Raw genomic sequence first — 18,151 nt, 5'->3', positions numbered from 1 at the left:
TGCTCCAAAAGATCTGTAGAATTTGAAAGGGCATATTAGGAATACAGGACTAAAGCTGGAGAAAAGAGAGGTTATGCCTAAATATGTAAGTGTATGAGTCATCCGTGAAGAAACAACAGTTGAAACCATCAGTGTATATGATCTTTCCAAAGGAGAAAGTATTTATAGAGAAGAGCAGAAGGCCAAGGCCTACGCCTCAGGAAATACCCATATTTAGGAGGCAGGAATAGGAAATACAAACTTGAAGAGATTAAATACATGGCAGCAGTGTAACACTTGAGAAACTCATAAGACTGCTTCCCCACCTGGTATGAGGAGTCAGGGGGGGATAGCTGGAAAAAGGAGGATGGTTGAAGACCAGGTTTGCTGGCTTCCTTGTGAGTTTCTTATGGCTTTATTTCCAGGTGATGAGGAATTGCATAGGAAAGAGTTTATTTCTTTAATTTCGTAAGTACTTAGGAGCTCCTATGCTTCTGAGAGTTTCTGTGAACTCTAGGTATTTGGTTTTTTTTGTGGGTTTTTTTTTTGTTTTGTTTTTTAAGATTTATTTATTTATGGTAAACCTAGAGAAAGAGAGAGAGAGAGAGAGAGAGGCAGAGACACAGGAGGAGGGAGAAGCAGGCTCCATGCCAGGAACCCGACGTGGGACTCGATCCCAGGACTCCAGGATCGCGCCCTGGGCCAAAGGCAGGTGCCAAACTGCTGAGCCACCCAGGAATCCCCAACTCTAGGTATTTGAACCAATTTTCAAATGAAACTTTCTGCCCATTAGCTTTTTTATATTCTTTTTTTTTTTTTTTTTTTTTAAGATTTATTGGGGCACCTGAGTGGCTCAGTTGGTGATGTGTCCAGTTGGTGAAGTGTCTGCCTTTGGCTCAGGTCATGATCTCAGGGTTCTGGGCTACAGTCCCATGTTGGGCTCCCTGCTCAGTGGGGAGTCTGCTTCTCCTTCTTACTACCATGCCCCTGCTTGTGCTTTTTCTCTTGCTATCTCTCTCAAATAAAATCTTTTAAAAATTTTATATTTTTTAAAGATTTATTTACCCTCCCTAGAGAAAGAGAGAGAGTGGATGGGATGGGTGGGGAGACGGAGAGAATCTCAAGCAGACTCCCCACTGAGCACAGAACCTAATGCAGGGCTACTAGATCCCACCACCAGGATATCACAACCTGAGTTGAAACCAAGAATCAGCTGAATAGTAATGTCCTTAGGCCTGTGGATACGTCTGGAAAAGATTGCCTTGTGTTAGTTGACTTTTTTTCTCTTACTGGTGTTATATCTCAGTGTTTTATCTTCAACCAACTCTGTAAATTAAACTAATTTTACCCATAATTTCAAGGCTCATATCGACCAAGTGATCAAGAGGCAAAACACAGCAACAGACGTCCCGGGCTAATCCTAGAAGCTAAAGACTCCTACTTTCAGCAGCTGTGAGTGACCTTGGATAACGACCACTTTCAAGATGGTGAAACTGGGGTTCAAGAGGTTATGCAATTGTTTCAAGGGCCCAGCTGGTAAGTGGCAGCAGGGTTTGGATCAAGGCTGTGATATTCACAAAGCCTCGCTCTTCTCCACAGTGGAACACGTTTTCCTCTTTCCCTTCCATACTCCACAAATCGTGCCGCACAACACAGGCTCCCCCCATCTGGGGACTCCGCTCCTGCAGCCTCCCCACCAAAAAATGCAACCAGGACAACATACCTATTGCCTCATATTCCTTGCGTTTAAAGAATTTCTTGAAGGTGTATCTCACAGGCAGGACCTGCATCATAGGGCTGGTTCCCAACTGAAAGGAAGGCTGGGTAAGTGAGCTTTTAGTTTCCTTTTGGTAGAGACAGGACTCAAGATGGTAAATCCTCTAAACAGAAGAAGGATATTCAAAAGATGCTGGCAGACAAGAAATGGTGAGTTATCCACTGCACTCTGATTTATGACATCCCATTTTGCCTTGTGTTATGGTTCCTAGCATACATAAAATCAATATTGATGTACTGAAAAGGATTATCTGGTTGAATGCTTTTTTACTTTATTTTTAAATTTTTATTATTTTTTAAAGATTATGTTTTTTTATTTGAGAGACAGATAGAGTGTGAGTAGGGGGAGAGGAGCAAAGGGAGAAACAAACTCCTGCTGAGCAGGGAGCCCAATGCAGGGACTCCATCCGAGGACCCTGGGATCACAACCTGAGCTGAAGGCAGACGCCTCATTGACTGGGCCACCCAGGTGCCCCTACTTTTTTTTTCTTTAAACTAATGCTGTGGGAGAGGAAATGACTTCTCTAAGATCGCAGAATTGGTCAGTGGCAGAACTGGAACTAGAACCTTCAGACACATTTCACTGATTTAACCAATGTCTTTTGAAAAACCTCTTAGGTGCCAGGCACTGTTTTAAACCCTGAAAACATCAGGGAATAAGGATGAAAGCTCCTGGCCTCTTCCTCAGCCATGCAGCATTCATCCTGTCTACCATTCCCACGGCCTAAGCTGCTCTCAGGGACGCAGCCTGCAGACAGGGAGACCTGGAGATCATCTGCCCTGAATATGTGACTGAACCCCACTGAGGCCTTCAGCAAACTTCTGAGAGCCAGCAGGCAGTGTGCAAATCCACTTGTCTTGTGGCCTCCCAGGACCAGCCTCAGATGGAAGCTCCCATGTATATTAAATGTGCCCCCCAGCCATGATATGGAGCAGCCACCCTCTTCCGTTGGTCCCTCCCTGCCTTCAGTGCTAGGGGGCTGGGGGCGGGGCAGTTTGTGAACCAGTGGTCGTCCTGCAAGTCACCATGTCCCCAGGTGTACTTTCCTTGCCTTGTTCTCTGTTCCACTGATGAAGCTGACACTTGGGCCTCCATTCCCTGGACTTCTCACTCCCAGACCTACAGTGTGCCTGTGCCCCCACTTCCCCCTTGGGTATTCTAGGGTCTTAGGGCCATTGTGTCTTTGGTCAGTGCACACCCTGCTCTTCTGGCCTGTGCTCCTGCCGTCATTCCTTGCGTCTCCTCCATTTGCAAATTCACCCCAACCCTGCCACGGAAACTTGCTCAAGTTTCTCAGTTTCAGAACAAAACTGATACCTTGCCCTCTGGCCTGTGTCCTCTGAACACCTCAGATCTGCTGTCCCCACCCAGTGGACCATTCACCCATGTGGGACTGCACGGCCCCATCTTCTGCCCCCAGACAGGCCGCTGAACCCCTGTCTGGCTCAGACTCAACCCCCACTGGCTGAAACCACCCTGGCGGAGTTTGACCTGGGGCCAAATGCTTAAGACATTTGGTGATTTATTCTATATCCATGCAGTGTTTGACGCTCTTGTCTCCTTGCTCCTCCTTTGTTTCTAGGTTTCTCATGATGCTCTTGGCCCCAGGTCACTGTCTCTCCTCTACTCCCATCTCCTTGGCCAACTCCTCTGTCTCCTGCTAGTCCCTAAATGTTAGGGTCCAGTAGCTCCATCTGTACCCTCCTAGTGCCACTCATGCACTCTGTTACTCTATGGCTCCAGCTCTGTGCTGATGACTCAGAGGTGGGTATCTCTAGCCAGCATTCCTATCTAAGCTCAAGACTCATGAATACCCCCTGCCTATTAGAAATTTCTATCTGCTGGTCTGGCCGACATCTCCAGGACATGTCCCCAGGTGCATTCATCTTCCTTTCTGTGCCCATTCATCTGCTCTGTCTCCGTTTTAGAGAACGCGTCCAGAGAGCCTCCTCTTCCCTTCTGCCATGATTCTGACCTTCATCCCTTCCCAGGCAGCCCAGGTGACAGCCTCTAACTGGTCCCCCCCAGACACTTCTCCACCCTACTAGTAAGTGTTCTTCTTTAATTGTTATGAAACATACAGAAAAGAATTGATGATAATATAACCAATTCTTGTGAGCCAGCCAGCTCAGAGTAGATTCTTTCTAAAACCCAAGCCTGATTATACCTGTCCCTTGGTGGATCCACCTTTCAGGGGTTCCTAATTACTTCTAGCATATACTCTAGGAATTGCTGCCTTGGCAAGACTTAGTTCTGTCCTACCTGTCCAGCCCCATCTCCTGCCAGTCTCCCTAAGAGAACTAAACGCCCGGCCATATCAAACTACTTCAAGTTCCCAAAGACTTTGTGTTGTGTTGTACACATGCTGTTCCTTGTGTTTGCAATGCCCTCCCTTCTTTGGTCTACTTGGTAAACCTAAGCCTATTATGTCACCTTTGGGTGGCCTTTCAGTGATACACCTCCTCTCTCTCCCCGCCTCCAAGGACAACTGATGACTTCTCCCTGTATATCTCTAACATATAGAGCCACGTCTGCCTAAATTATAAATTCCTTGAGGGCAAGGCTTTCTCTGTCACATCTTTGGTGACCTGATATAATAGTGCTCAGTAAATGTTTACTGATCTGACCCCTACCTTCCTCTTCTGTTTTATATTTGAGTCATCTTTTCCCACTTACTTTCTCCCCTGATCCATAAACCCAGACTCCTCCTGCCCCACTCTTGTGCACAGCATGTGGGTTCCTCGGACACACCTTTATCCTGGTACTCACCTCACTTGGTAGAACCTACCCATTTTCCCTGCTAGAGTGTGGGTGCTGGGAGCCCCAGGACCCTCTGTGTTAACTCTGCCTCCTGAATACCTAAGCACCAGAGCTAATGCTCAAGGCAAGGAAGGAGACGTTTGTGAACCCACAAGTAAAGGAATGAGGCTTGCTGGCTTCTAAGTCCTCCAACTCCAAAACCGTATGACTTGAGCTTCCGAAAATGGTGACATAATCTGGACGTCTCCTCCCAGCAGATGGTCAGAACAGTTGAAACACCAATTCAAACAGCTGGCAGATAGAAAGGTAAACATTTAAGATAGTGGGTAAGAACGAAGGTGAATTCTCCAGCAGGATCGGGAACATTGGCCAAACAGTGTCTCCGTGTGGTCACAGGCACCCCTTCGCACCCGGTGGTGAGCTTCATATGTTCTGTCCAGTGATCCACGTGCCTCAAGAGCTTCTCAGAAAGGTGTTTGACAGCTTTGCTATGACTCAACCCCCACTGGCTAGAAATGAGCTAGAAGGCACATTATTTCTAGGGAGCATTTCACTTTGGTTTGCTCATTTTTGTGAACTCTAACACAAAGTTTTAGTTATTTAACATTTTATTTCTGTTCAGTTAGAACTCTAGAGAAAAAAAAAACCCTACTTTCTTAGGGCTTGTAACCTTGCTTAGTTTTCCCCCTCCATAAGCATTTATCCTTATGCAGCACATTTCTAGCCTAAATGTTGGGGGGAATGGATAGAAGTGAAAAAATGTGGAACACAAATCTTAGGATCTAAGTGAAGAGTCAAGCAGATGATAGTCAGGATGTGGCATATGCATTATGTAGAACAGCACAAGGTAATCCTGTGGAGTGCGGGGAAAGGTCATTCCAGCTAGATTACCTAAGGGTAGACAGACTCTAGGGTGAGGAAAAACTCAGAGCAAAGTGAGCTTAATCAGAATAAATTTAGGGAAGGTGTGCATGCTCACATGCACATACCCCATGTATGGATTGCCAGATGTGAGACCTTGTGAGGGATCTGGTTTTGGGTGTGGAGGGTGGAGACTGGCCACTCTAGGTTGAATACTTTTCAGAGAAAGACTCCAAGACTGTTCTGCTTCCCTTCCACTCCCCAAATCACAGAGCTCTTTACTACTCTCTTTCCCAAGACTCCTGAGACTGCTGCATAACGTCACTCCTGTTATATTTGGGATGTGAGTTGTGATCTCTGCTGACTTGGGACAATGCATGTCTCTCTTTGACTTCAGCATATTCCAGTTAGACGTTGTTGACTCTGTTCTCCCTCCTGGCAGGTAAGAGTCTGAGCCCTCCCATGGGTGGGTGGAGAGCTGTTGCTCTATGGGATCTTGAGCATTTTTAGGTAGAAAGAGCATTGGCTTTCCGTATAGGCCAGCCTGAGTGCCTTTAGCCAAGAATGAGGCTTGGTTTCCTTATTTCTAAAATGAGACGATAATGATTATTATCCTCCACTGCCAAGATTACAAGGATGGAGAAATGTTAGCTAGTCCCTCCTCTCCTTCCTCACTGTTTTCCAAACCAAAGCGAGACATTCTGACTTGGCTGGTTTGAGCAGGGAGAGGTTCTGATGCAAACATTTTGCAATAGCCCTGTGAAAACAGTCATGTCAAAATACTATCGCTGTCAACTGAGCACTGGCTACACGCCGGGAACCATGCTTTCTATCTACATTATCTCATTTATGCTCATGATAACCCACCTTGGTACATAACCCCCTTGTATAAACAAGCCTTGGATATGAGAGACAACTTGCCCAAGGTTACATAAGCAAGCAGAAGTGAGATCTGAATCCACTCTCTCCTCCCAGAGACCTGAAGGACAACACATCTGAGCTGGAGTTTTGAGAAATAGCTATATGACAGGCCAATTGTGATGGCCCTCTGTGGTTGAGAAATGAGAATCCAGATGCTTGTGGCATTGGCGAAGCAAGCACTATTTGCTTTCACATGAAATATTGCTTGAGCCAGAACGTGGAGTCTGTCGAGTATCAAGGGGCAGCTGAGATTCAATTCATAGTTACTTTTACTGTGGTTTATCTCTGAAACAGGGATAAAGCAATGCCAGGGACATAGATGAGGCAAGGAGTCCAAGGGGCTTCCTGATGCTTGCCTCTTCTGTATCCCATGGAGATGTGCCCACACATGGTAAGGTGTCCACCAGGTCCAAAGCATATAGAACTGTGTGTACTGCTTATCACCTAGGAACAACCTGTGCCTGCACATAAAGCCACCAGTCTGCTGCTCAGAAGCCCACATCACCTGGGCCTGAGAGCCACATCCCAGGCCGTGAACTTCCACGGTGCTTCCATGGTGCTAGAACGTACCATCTCCCTTTCCCTGCAAGACCTAACAATTTTCCGTTTATGTCTACTGAGGTTCTTTCTGTGGGCAGGCCTGGCCATGACCTACTGCAGACACACAAATACAGTTTCATTCTGTTGTAAAATCTGAAGATTCCAATTTGTATTCTTACCTAGAGGGCCACCCCATCTTCAGGTAGAAGTGCAAGAATCTGGGGATGACTACACCCAAAATCATTTCCAACAAAGAGGCTCAGATAGAGACAGAGAACAAACCAGTGATTGCTGGGGTTTGGGTGGGAGAGAGGGACAGATTATAAATAACCACGAAGGAGCTTTTGGGGGCCAGGGGCAACAGAAATGTCCTAAACTCAGTTAGTGGTGGTGATGGCTACACAACTCCATAACTTGGCTAAAAATCATGAGCCATTTGTGGACAATGGGTGCATTTTAGGTTATGCAAGTTATACGAGAGAGAGAGAGAGGTTGAAAGAGAGAACAAACAGCAGCTCGATCTGCTTGAATAGACAGCAAGCACTTCAGTGAAACCCCAGTATTTTGGACCACAGACCATAGAAGAGAAGATTCTGACCTAGAAAGAATTAAGGGCAGGAGCAAATCATTAGAATCTTTGTGTCAAACATCCGACCTTGAGTAGTCTGCTTACTAATGTGTCCTCTTGGAAAGATGACAATTGTAATGTATTTTTAAAACAATTTATTTATTTTAGAGAGAGAGCAGGAGAGCATGAACAGGGGAGGGGCAGAGGGAGATGGAGAGGGAGGGTCTCAAGCAGACTCCCCACTGATGTAGAGCCCGATGGGCTCAATCCCATGACCCTGAGATCATGCCCTGAGCCAAAATGAAGATGCGGACGCTTAACCGACTGAGCCACCCAGGCGCCCCAACAAGCATAATATTAATAATGCCTCTGGCAGAAATGGCTGGTTCCCTCCCGTCCCCCCCACCCCCGCCCCGCCCTCAGCTCTCTCCTTCCACAGAGAAGGGAGGGTTTTGAGGCCCTGGTCCAGAAGCAAACTGACCTTAGCAGAGTCAGAGATTAATAGCAAGAGCCATAGTTTCTTGCTTCCAGGAATCATTTAAAATCCATTTGAGTTTTGAAATAAATTCTCCATGGTAAGAGCTGTTGCATCTGAAGAGAAATGTCAGAGTGCGACATTCTAAGTGCCACAATCACTAAAATTTGAGAAGGGTGTCAAAGCAAAAAAAAAAAATTATATATATATATATATATATATATATATCGTTAGTGGCTCTGCCTCCCCAACAGCATCTGTCCATCTCCTTCTGTGTGTCTGTCCAGCTCTCTCCACCTCTACTCACCCCTCCATCCCATGCCTTTGACCTCCACCTGTTCCCCCATCTGGTGCAGATCTGAGAAAAGATCTGGAGTCTCAGGGTTGGGGAGAAGCACTGGCCAGTGCACGCTGGAGAGCTGGGGCTACAGAAGGAGTGCATCAGCCTCCCTCACATGAGCCTCCTCTACCCACCCCCGACCCCCTAATCCCCATGATCTTAATTACACACACCTGTGGCATGATCCAGAGCCCAGGCCTCAGCTGAAAATATCCAGAAATCAGAGTTGCTTTGTTACTGAGAAACAGTATGCTTATGGCTTATGCCAACCAAGCTTGTATGATCACACTAGCATGCCGATTTCTCAGTAAACCAAATGTCAGTTTATTGTTTTTTTGAGATTTTGTTTATTCATGAGAGACACACACAGAGAGAGAGAGAGAGAGAGAGAGAGAGACATAGGCAGAAAGAGAAGGAGGCTCCCTTTGGGGAGCCTGATGCAGGACTCCATACCAGGACCCTGGCTGGGATTACCACCTGAGCCAACGGCAGATGCTCAACCACTGAGCCACCCAGATGTCAGTTTATTAATTTACAATGAGAAATACACCTTCTTTCTGAATGGACTACTTCTTTCCCGTTGATAACTTAGAGCACCTGGTGCTTTTTCCTGGTGTCCGGGGATCTGAGTGCAGCTAGAGGGCCATGGATGGTGGCCATCTACCTCTGTATCCCTGGAACACAGCTGGTACTTGATAAATATTTGCCAAACTGAGCTGAATTTTGCCAGGGGTAAGAGTTGTTTATCTTTAGCCATTTTTGGTCAAACAGGAGCTGGACCTGTTTTATTTAACTATTTTTCTGAGTCCAGTGCAGTTTGTAACCCATGAGGATCCTTGCCAACGCTGTATGGCCAGATTTATGAAGTGGCCATTTGTTCGGGTTTGTCCTTCCACACAGCTGACTTCATTATAAAGCAAATTCATCTCAGAGGACTTACCTAGCCAGATAGCACTCTACTTCCCTCTGCGTTTTCTCTTTTCCTTTATGTTGGAAATGAATACTGTGAAAGGAGTAGGTAATAATAGCACAGACGGCTATGAACTGTGCACTGCCCATCCCTGAAATAGATTCTTCTGTAAAAGAACAACAGTGTTGTCATTTACTGAGTTGGATGGAAAGCAGAGATCGGAACTGAAGGCATAAAAAGACTTATGAGTCACTGGAGTCCAATTTAGCCTTGGTAGTAGTGTGAGGCCTATTATTAGGTCCATTTTCAGGGAAAACTATTGTTAGGGAAAGAAGAGTCCCGTCCATTTGTCAGAGCTCTTCTCGGGCCCTAAAACAGTTCTCCTCTCTGCACCCCCCCTCCCCTGTCAAATCCCCTGCGGATCTAGACCTCCATGATCTTAATTACACACACCTGTGGCAGAGTAAGAGGGAATACTTCGCCCCCCCCCCCCCCCCCCCCCCCCCGCTGGGCGAAGTGGGAAGGGTTTCTGGTGTGGGGTCTTGCTCAGAGCTCTGGGCTGCTGGAACATTCACTACTCTCTCCGCAGCCTGGGGCTCTATCCTTGACCTCCATTTATCCTCCATGCTCTTCACAGGAATTGTGTCTATTCCTGTGGCTTCCACTACCACTTCTATGCTGGAGCCTTTGCCCGTCCAGTTGTGGTGTTGGGCCCTGATGTGTGGGCTGGACATGAGTGCTCTCCCTCAAATCGCAAGTGCCATGCCCTTCTGCTGCAGGCTCCGTCCAACCCAGCAAACACTTATCTTGTATGCTCCCACACTTCTCCTGTAGTTCCTGAGGATACAGAGTTCTATTCTATTTAAATAAATGTGCAGGGTTTAATTTGTAGGGTTTTTAGTTTTATTTCACTATCCAGTGACTGTTGGAGTCCCGTTCACTGTCAGCATCTTTTCTCCTCTTCCTACCCCTGTGTTCTCCCTGAGAGGATTCATTAGTACGGTTTCTGTTTCACAGAGATAATTTTCAAATATACATATCTGGTTCCAACTGTATTACCTGTCTCATTTGGTGTATGAACTTAGACGTTTCTCTGTCTCCTTAAAATAAACAGCTGTTGGGGCTTTGGTTCCTGCATCTTTAGAAAGCAGAAGTGGATGCAGCAATAATTTAGTAAGTTATGGTGTATCAATGCAATGCATTTTTTTAAAAGATTTTATTTATTTATTCATGAGAGACACACAGAGAGAGGCAGAGACAGACAGAGGGAGAAGGAGGCTCCCTGCAGGGAGCCCAACGTGGGACTTGATCCTAGGATCCTGGGATCACGCTGTGAGCCGAAGGCAGATGTTCAACCACTGAGCCACTCAGGTCCCCCAATCCTGTTGAATGTTTTAATGATAAAAAAATAAAATTTAAATTAAAATCTATGTTGAATTTATTGAAAATATCCAGAATAAGTAAATCTGTAGAAAAAGAAAGCAGATTAGTGGTAGCCAGGGGCTAAGAGTAAGAGGGAATAGGGGGAGTAACTGTTTAATAGGCTTTGGAGTTTCCTTTCAGGGTGATAGAAATATCCTGAAACTGGATGATGGTGATAGTCACACAAGATTGTGAATGTACAAAATGCCACTGGGTTGTACGCTTCATTTTTTATTGAGGTATAATTGACATAATGCACCCTTGAAAGTAGTTAGGATGGTGAATTTTGTGTTATATGAATTTTACCATAATTATACATATATCATTTTACATATTATACATGATTGTATTTTGGAGTGAGTAAATGAGTGAATGAATAAAATGCCTATTTTATTTACAGACTTACATTAGATGGCCTCTCTGCATAATGAGATGTCTCCACTTTGTAGAGTTCTTTTTTTTAATTAAAAAGTTTTTTAAGTCGTCTCTACTTGTAAGGCTCAAACTCATGACCTCAAGATTAGGAGTCTGAAGCTCTACCAACTGAACTAGCCAGGTACCCCTGCTTTGTTTTAATGGGAAATTCCAAACACACACAATAGTAGAACAGTGTAGTGAGCCCCACTTACCTCTCAGCTTCAAAAATTAGCAATTCATGTCCAATCCAACTCCACTTATACACTGATCCTCTTCTTCTCTATACCTACTAGATTATTTTGAAGCAAAATATAGCTCCTACAGTGTGGATCTCTAATAGCTAAGGACTCTATTTTAAAAATTTATTTATAATGCATTATTATCTCTAAAAAATTGGGTCATTCCTTAATATCATCAAAGGGCAGTGTTCAAATATCCCGGATTGCCTCAGAGATGGCCTTTTTAGAGTTGGATTCATTGCTTTGTGGTTTTAGAGAGACCAAACTGCTTTTCCCAGAACTGACCTGGTAAGTTCATTCTCAGCCATAATGAAATCTTAAGGAAGTTAAAGTTTCTTATCTGAGGATGGCTAAAGTTGGACAGGATGCTCTTATTTTTTTAAAAGATTTTATTTATTTATTCATGAGAGACACAGAGAGAGAGAGAGAGAGAGAGAGGCAGAGACACAGCCAGAGGGAGAAGCAGCAGGCTCCATGCAGGGACCCCGATGCGGGACTCGATCCCGGGACCCCAGGATCACACCCAGGGCTGAAGGTAGTTGCTAAACCACTGAGCACCCAGGGATTCCCGACAGGATGCTCTTAAAGTTCCACTTCTGCTCAGATGTTTTCTGAGGAACCCCTTTGCCTGCTGTGGCCCATGTTGCTGTATGGTGATGGATGTCAGTCCTGAAATGCCAGTGAAATGATTGAAATCCTAATTTGAGAGGCCACAGTTTCTCACTGGAACTCACCAGCAAGAGCGTCCCCATTCTCCCTCTTGGTTATTAGCAGAGTAGCCATGCCTCTTTGTCCAACGGGGGCATGTTCCGAGCCCCACTGTGGATGTCTAGAACTACACAGAGCACCCAACCCCATGCATACAATGTTTTCCAGCACATGCATACCTGTGATCATGCACACCTGTGATCATGTATACCTGTGATCATGCATATCTATGATCATACATATCTATGTATAAGTTAGACACAGCAGATTAACAATAACTCACAGTAAAATAGAACAATTATGACAATGTACTATAACAAAAGTTACATGAGTAACTGTCCTTCTGTCAAAATACCTTATTGTGATATTTCTTCTTCCTGCAAGGATGTGAGATGGTGAAGTGCCTACGGGAGGAGATGACATGAGGTAGGTGACATGGGCATGTGTCTGTGACCTCCTGTTAAGCTGCTGGTGACCTGGGGATGTGTCAGGAGGAGGATCATCTGCCTCTGGACCTCGAGTTGACCACAGATAACTGAAACCCCAGAAAGTGAATTGTGGGAGGGTGGGGGGGAAAGTACTGTATCTTAACCTCTCCCCATCTTTGCTTACCATGGTTCTGCATGACCATATTCCTGACTCTGGGGCCTCCTCAGTGGCACTCACTGACCCAAGTTGCCCACCAAGGTTGACTTGTTCTTTCCTGTTCCTCGTTCTGCACATTTTAGTAGCCCTTCCCTTCATCCTGGGCCTATGGCCCTGGCCAGCACCTCCGTATTGCTTCCAGATGCTCTGAGTTTTAGCACGACAGCCCTCTTGGGTTCATTTTCACCCCCTCACCCCTCAATTCTACTCTCCTCCCACATGTGTGGTGCCTTCCAAAGTGACTGCTAGCTTATCTGCGGGACCATCAAGCCCAGCAATGCGTGGAAGACCCCCTCCTTCAGGAGACAACACCTCTATAGCTGGATGGCAATGGCTCAGGGCGTGGCTTTGTCTGCTCCTCCCCACCACATTCTCCAGATGGTGCCACTGCTGCCCATTCTACAGATGACAACGCTGAGGCATCAGAGGTCAGATAACACTCCTCAGCCTAATAAGTGGGGGAGCCCAGGTAAGAATCCAGACAGCCTGCTTACTTATCTACCGTGCTCTGTTGCCTAAATCTAAGAAGTGATTTTTGTGGTTACAGAAGAGGGTACATCAGAGGGAGGAGGTGTTCATCTGAGAGCAAACACAGTAGCAACTGCTTATTTCTTATACGTCAAGTTGGCTCTGGGCGATAGTATCCTTTGTTTCAGCATTTCCCAAAACGTGTCCTCTGGAAAACTAAAGGTTTTGTTGTTAATAAATTCATTCAATTTAGAAAAGATAGTACATCGCATTCACTTCTTGGAGTTTCCTATCTATACTGACATAGTACTGGTGTTAGAGAGAGATGGAGGGAGAAACCAGTAAAGAAACCTATTTCCCTGAGTTTTGTCCAAACCTATGGAGGACGGAGACTTTTCCCTTTGCTTAACACCTGTTGACATCCCACGGAAACACTGCTTTATGTAAACTTTCTGGAGTGAAGATAAACACGGAGCTGTTTCAGAAATTTTGTTGTCATTTCTCTAATTTGTTTGAATGAAAACAAAACCTTCCTGGCATTATTAAAAGGAAGACACTCCTGAATTTCCAGCTTGCTTTGCCATAACCCATTCTGACCCATTGTACCCTGGAATGGTTGCGGGAGAGGGCGGTCATGTTTCTGTGGTGCTCAGAGGTGTGGGGGCCCCGCTGGAACAACCTGAACGCAGATCAGTCTCCCGGGCCATTCGGCTGGCTTGTATCAGAAGGGCCCCAGAGTGAAATTTCAGCTGTGATGATATGGTTGGTGTCCAGTGTCTCCTCCTGTAAACACTGACCTCAGATTTGGTAGCTATAAGCTTCCAGACTTATTTCCATGTAACGACCCAGCTGGATCTAAAGGTAGGGTATGATGTCACCAACTATCTGTAGTCATTCCCTAATTAATACCTGGCCATGACTACCTGGCTCTTTTGTTCTAAATTAAGACTACATCTCATTGTCATCCCTCAACTACGGGGAGCCAAGCCAGGGGATAGGGCTGCCAGAATTTGGGTTCATCCAGGGCCTTCGGCACAGAGGAAGAATGAGAGGCAATGTATGGGCCCTGAGGGCAGGATGGTGGATGAGGAAGGGCCAAGTGTGCGGGAGGCAGCAGGCCTGAGGGAGTCTTGGGGCCCAGGAGGCTGGGGAGGGTTTGGGAAAGTAGCCCACAGGTCTGAGTCACTCTTGGGAACATAAAGTAAGTTGGCCTGTGAGCCTTTATCTTCAAGGCCCCAGGTGGCTAGGTTGGCCCCACCTTGCTGATGGAACATTCTAGTTCATTCTTTCCCAAATTTGTCTTTCATAAGAATCACTCCAGGTGCTTATTAAATATGCAGAATCCCATACCCCACCCCAGAATATACTGATTCCATCTGTTTAATGAATGCTCTCAGAGATCTGTGTGATGAGCCAAGTTTGGGGAAATATTCCTCTAGTTGTTCAAGGGATCTTACTCAGGAGTAATGGGCTTGGTCCATTCCTCCAAGTGCTTTTGTGTGTTGTCAGCTCCAGTTGTTTGGCTGGAGTTGGAACTCTCACAGAAGAGAGGACAGGGCTTCATCCTCCTCATCCTCATCTTCTTCCAGGGTCTTGGACACCTAGCCCCTCTGGCCAGGGCCAGCTGATACCCAGATATAATAAGTTTCTATGTTTTCTCTCTCTTTGGGGGTCAGTCTTCTCCCTCTTGTTTTATTTATTTATTTGTTTGTTTGTTTATTTTTTATGTATTTTTAAAGATTTTATTTATTTATTCACGAGAGACACAGAGAGAGGCAGAGACAGGCAGAGGGAGAAGCAGGCTCCCTGTAGGGAGCCTGATGCAGGACTCCATCCCAGGACCCCATCCCAGGACCCCAGGATCACACCCTGAGCCAAAGGCAGACACTCAACCACTGAGCCATCCAGGTGTCCCCTCCCCTTTGGTTTAATAAGAAGTAATTTTAGAAGAGGTGATTTGATGAGCTATTGGTGCCTGTTTGGTATCTTTTATATTACATGTCTTGTCTGCTTTAGATAGTCAAGAGTATTTATAGGGCACATATTATGTGTAGAACAAGGAATAAAGAATAGGTTAAACATGTCCCTTTTCTCTGGGCATTAAAAGATTTGTTTGGATTTGGAATAATGAAAACGTTCTGGAGATGGTTGCATGACACTTGAATATACTTAATTTCATGGAAACTGTACACTTAAAAATGATTAAAATGATAAATTTCATCTTACATATATTTTGCCACAATTAGGAAACAAACCAAAACCAACTTGTTTAGGAGGTGATATACCCAAGTAACCACCAAAGAGGACATTTCCAAAGTGATACACCAGCAAATGTAAAGAAGTGTGTGAATTTAGAGAGATCCTTAAGTAAAGAAAACCAAACACTCAGGCAGCTTCTGTGTTGGTTTTGAAGATGAGATTGGGGGATGTTTGCAAGTGAAAGAGGTCACACAGAAAGAAGCAGAATTTCTATAAGGGAGGCTTGTCAAGGAGGCAGCCAGCACCCTAACCACTAGTCTGGGGCCGGGAAGTGTTTGCTGAGTGAATGAGAGGATAAGGGATGGCAGAGGAAACCATGGCAGGGAGGTCTCCTTGGCTGGGTGGCCTCTTGCTTCAAAGGAGTAGAGAGGTATTATCTTGATTTTTTATTTTCTAAAAAAATAAAAATAAAAATAAAATAAAGGGACTTTCTGCTATCTGGGATTGTAATGCTGACGTTAGGAGAAAGGAATTGGAGACCCCCACCCCCCATCACCCCACTCCTAGGGGTGAGTTGTCCGAGAGATGGTTAGAAATGGCCAGAAAAGGTGAACTCATTTCTGGACCAACCCGCCTGATCATGCATCTCTGCTCAGCATGGAAAAGAGCTTGGAGCAGAAGCCAGCTCTTGCTGGGAGCCCAGCACAGAGAAGGGCTTTGTGAAACTCACAGAGCCAAACCCCACTGGGCAGCAACGTGAGACAGGAGGTTTTTAGGAAAGCTGTGACTTATCACAAGGACCCTGGATTTGCAGGGGGACCTCACTTAGAACAACTGGTGGATGAGCTGAGCTTTATTAGAGGCAACGGCCCCCCAGATGGGACTGGGGTAGGGACTAGGAGTGGGGCTATGTGTCTGATCGGCTACCCATGCCAGCCGAGCCATCTGTGGCTAGTCTGGTATGTAGTAGGTGTTCAGTGACTGTTTGCTACTGATATGAATTGAAAACCCACTCATTTCTATTTTGTAGGATTTGCTTTTTATTTGTTTGTTTTCATTTTCTAGTAAAGAGTTGTTTCTCTCTCTCTCTCTCTCTCTCTCTCTCTCTCTCTCTCATCTAAGGTATTTGATTCAACTAAATCAAGCCCAGGGGGGTTGACCCACATCTAGAACAGCTGGCCCCTGGGTGCTGAGGGCCACTCTTTCATTGTCCAGGCTGCCCTCCCTGCCCTGTTGATTCTATGTCCTCCATAGCCCCACTTCTGCTCCATCGGCGCCAGTCTGCTCCTCCTGGAGTCCTGTCTTGGGGATGGCCCCAAGTCCCCCTTCTGTGTCCCATCCCCACAGTCTCTGAGCTTACTGAACATCTTTCACTCGTCCCTGGTATCTAGCATTTCAGCAAGTCCAAGATCGCACCCACCATTGCTCCTTTCTGCTCTGTGGCTGCCTCCCTCCTTCCGGCTTCCATGTACCCTGGAGAAGCATCACCATCTACACCATGTCTCTAGTTAGAAATCTTCTTAACCATCCTCAGTTGAGTTTGCCTCAGACATGGCTCTGGAGCCTCGCCTCACCTGTCTGAGCCTGCCCCATTCGAGCTATTCTAGATGTGCAAACGGGTGCCTCTCGGTTCTGGGGCTGCTGCCAGTCAGAGGCAACTAACCATGTGAGCCCAGCCTCTCTGGAGATGGCTGGTGAGCTTTTGGATGAATTCCTTCCACCCCATATTCAGAGGAGGCACCATACCTCCTCACCCCACCATTTCCTTGGGTTTCTTAGTTCCTCTCTGGAGCCCTAAGTCTCAAGAAAGCCCAAGCAACAAGCTAGGGTGTGTTCTTTTCTGTCCCTTCCTGTGCCCAAAGTCCTGGGGCTCCGTGCCTTGCCGTACTGCTCTTTCGGCACCACAAGCCTTAGAGCAGTGGTTCATAACCTTGACTGCACATGGGGATCACCTGGGGAGTTTACAGGATTGCTGATGCCCGGGCACCACCCAGGCCAATTAAGTTGTCCTCTCTGTAGGTGGAGTGCTGGCACTGGCATTTTGTCAAGGCTCTCTAGGTGATTTTGATCTTCAGCCAAGTTTGGGAACTGCTGGTTTACAGCATGTTTTTCTACTCTTTCTGTCTTGGGGTCTCAGAATTGTGCATTCTCCAGCTCCCCAGGCTGGGTCTTTCAAGTTCTTCTCCAGGAGTAGCTTAACTTGGAATGGTTCGATCATATCTTTGATTTTCATCTAACAATTCATCCATCTACTCTGTGCCGGGCACTGGGAAACAAATATAATTGTGTGTGTTCATGGGGGGGCATCTATTATCTTTGGCCACTCTCCCCACATCTGTTTAGTTTGATCGTCCCAACTCTTGATTTTCCTATGGCTGTTTCCTCCAGTCCTGACTCCAGTCCATGATCCTCTGTGAGGAGCTGCCTCCGCACCTCACTTGGGGCTGCATGTGACCACTAACTAAGCCTGTCAGGGCACATCATCCCTTTGGCCACAGGGATGGGCTCAGGGATGAGCTCGAGCCCCCAGGCAGGGCACTCAGACTAAGTACAGCTCAATTCTGGGACTGTGGCTTAAATCATTGGGGAATTTACTTACTTCTTGGTACATATGAATGTGGGACCAGAGCTGGGAAGAGAGGCTATCTAAGAACAGAGCCTAGACAGAGCCAGAAGACCAAGGGAGGGACCAAGGGGTCCTCTTTGGGGCCCCTGCCCCCAAAGATCACTGTCTTACAGGGAGACTCACCTGCTGAATCATCCCAAAGGCACAAGAAAGGTGACAGGGTGCTAGCTCAGGGCAACCTGAGGTGCTTGCAGTTAGTTAGGCTGCCCATCTAGTCATTTCCAGTTTTGCCTGTCGTAGCTGAACATCGTAGCTGAACGTTACTGAGAGATGGCCAGGGAGGTCCAGCCTCTCTT

This window comes from Vulpes vulpes, chromosome 14, assembly GCF_048418805.1.
Source record: "Vulpes vulpes isolate BD-2025 chromosome 14, VulVul3, whole genome shotgun sequence".
Classification (NCBI taxonomy): Eukaryota; Metazoa; Chordata; class Mammalia; order Carnivora; family Canidae; genus Vulpes; species Vulpes vulpes.
This window is presented reverse-complemented; position numbering follows the sequence as displayed.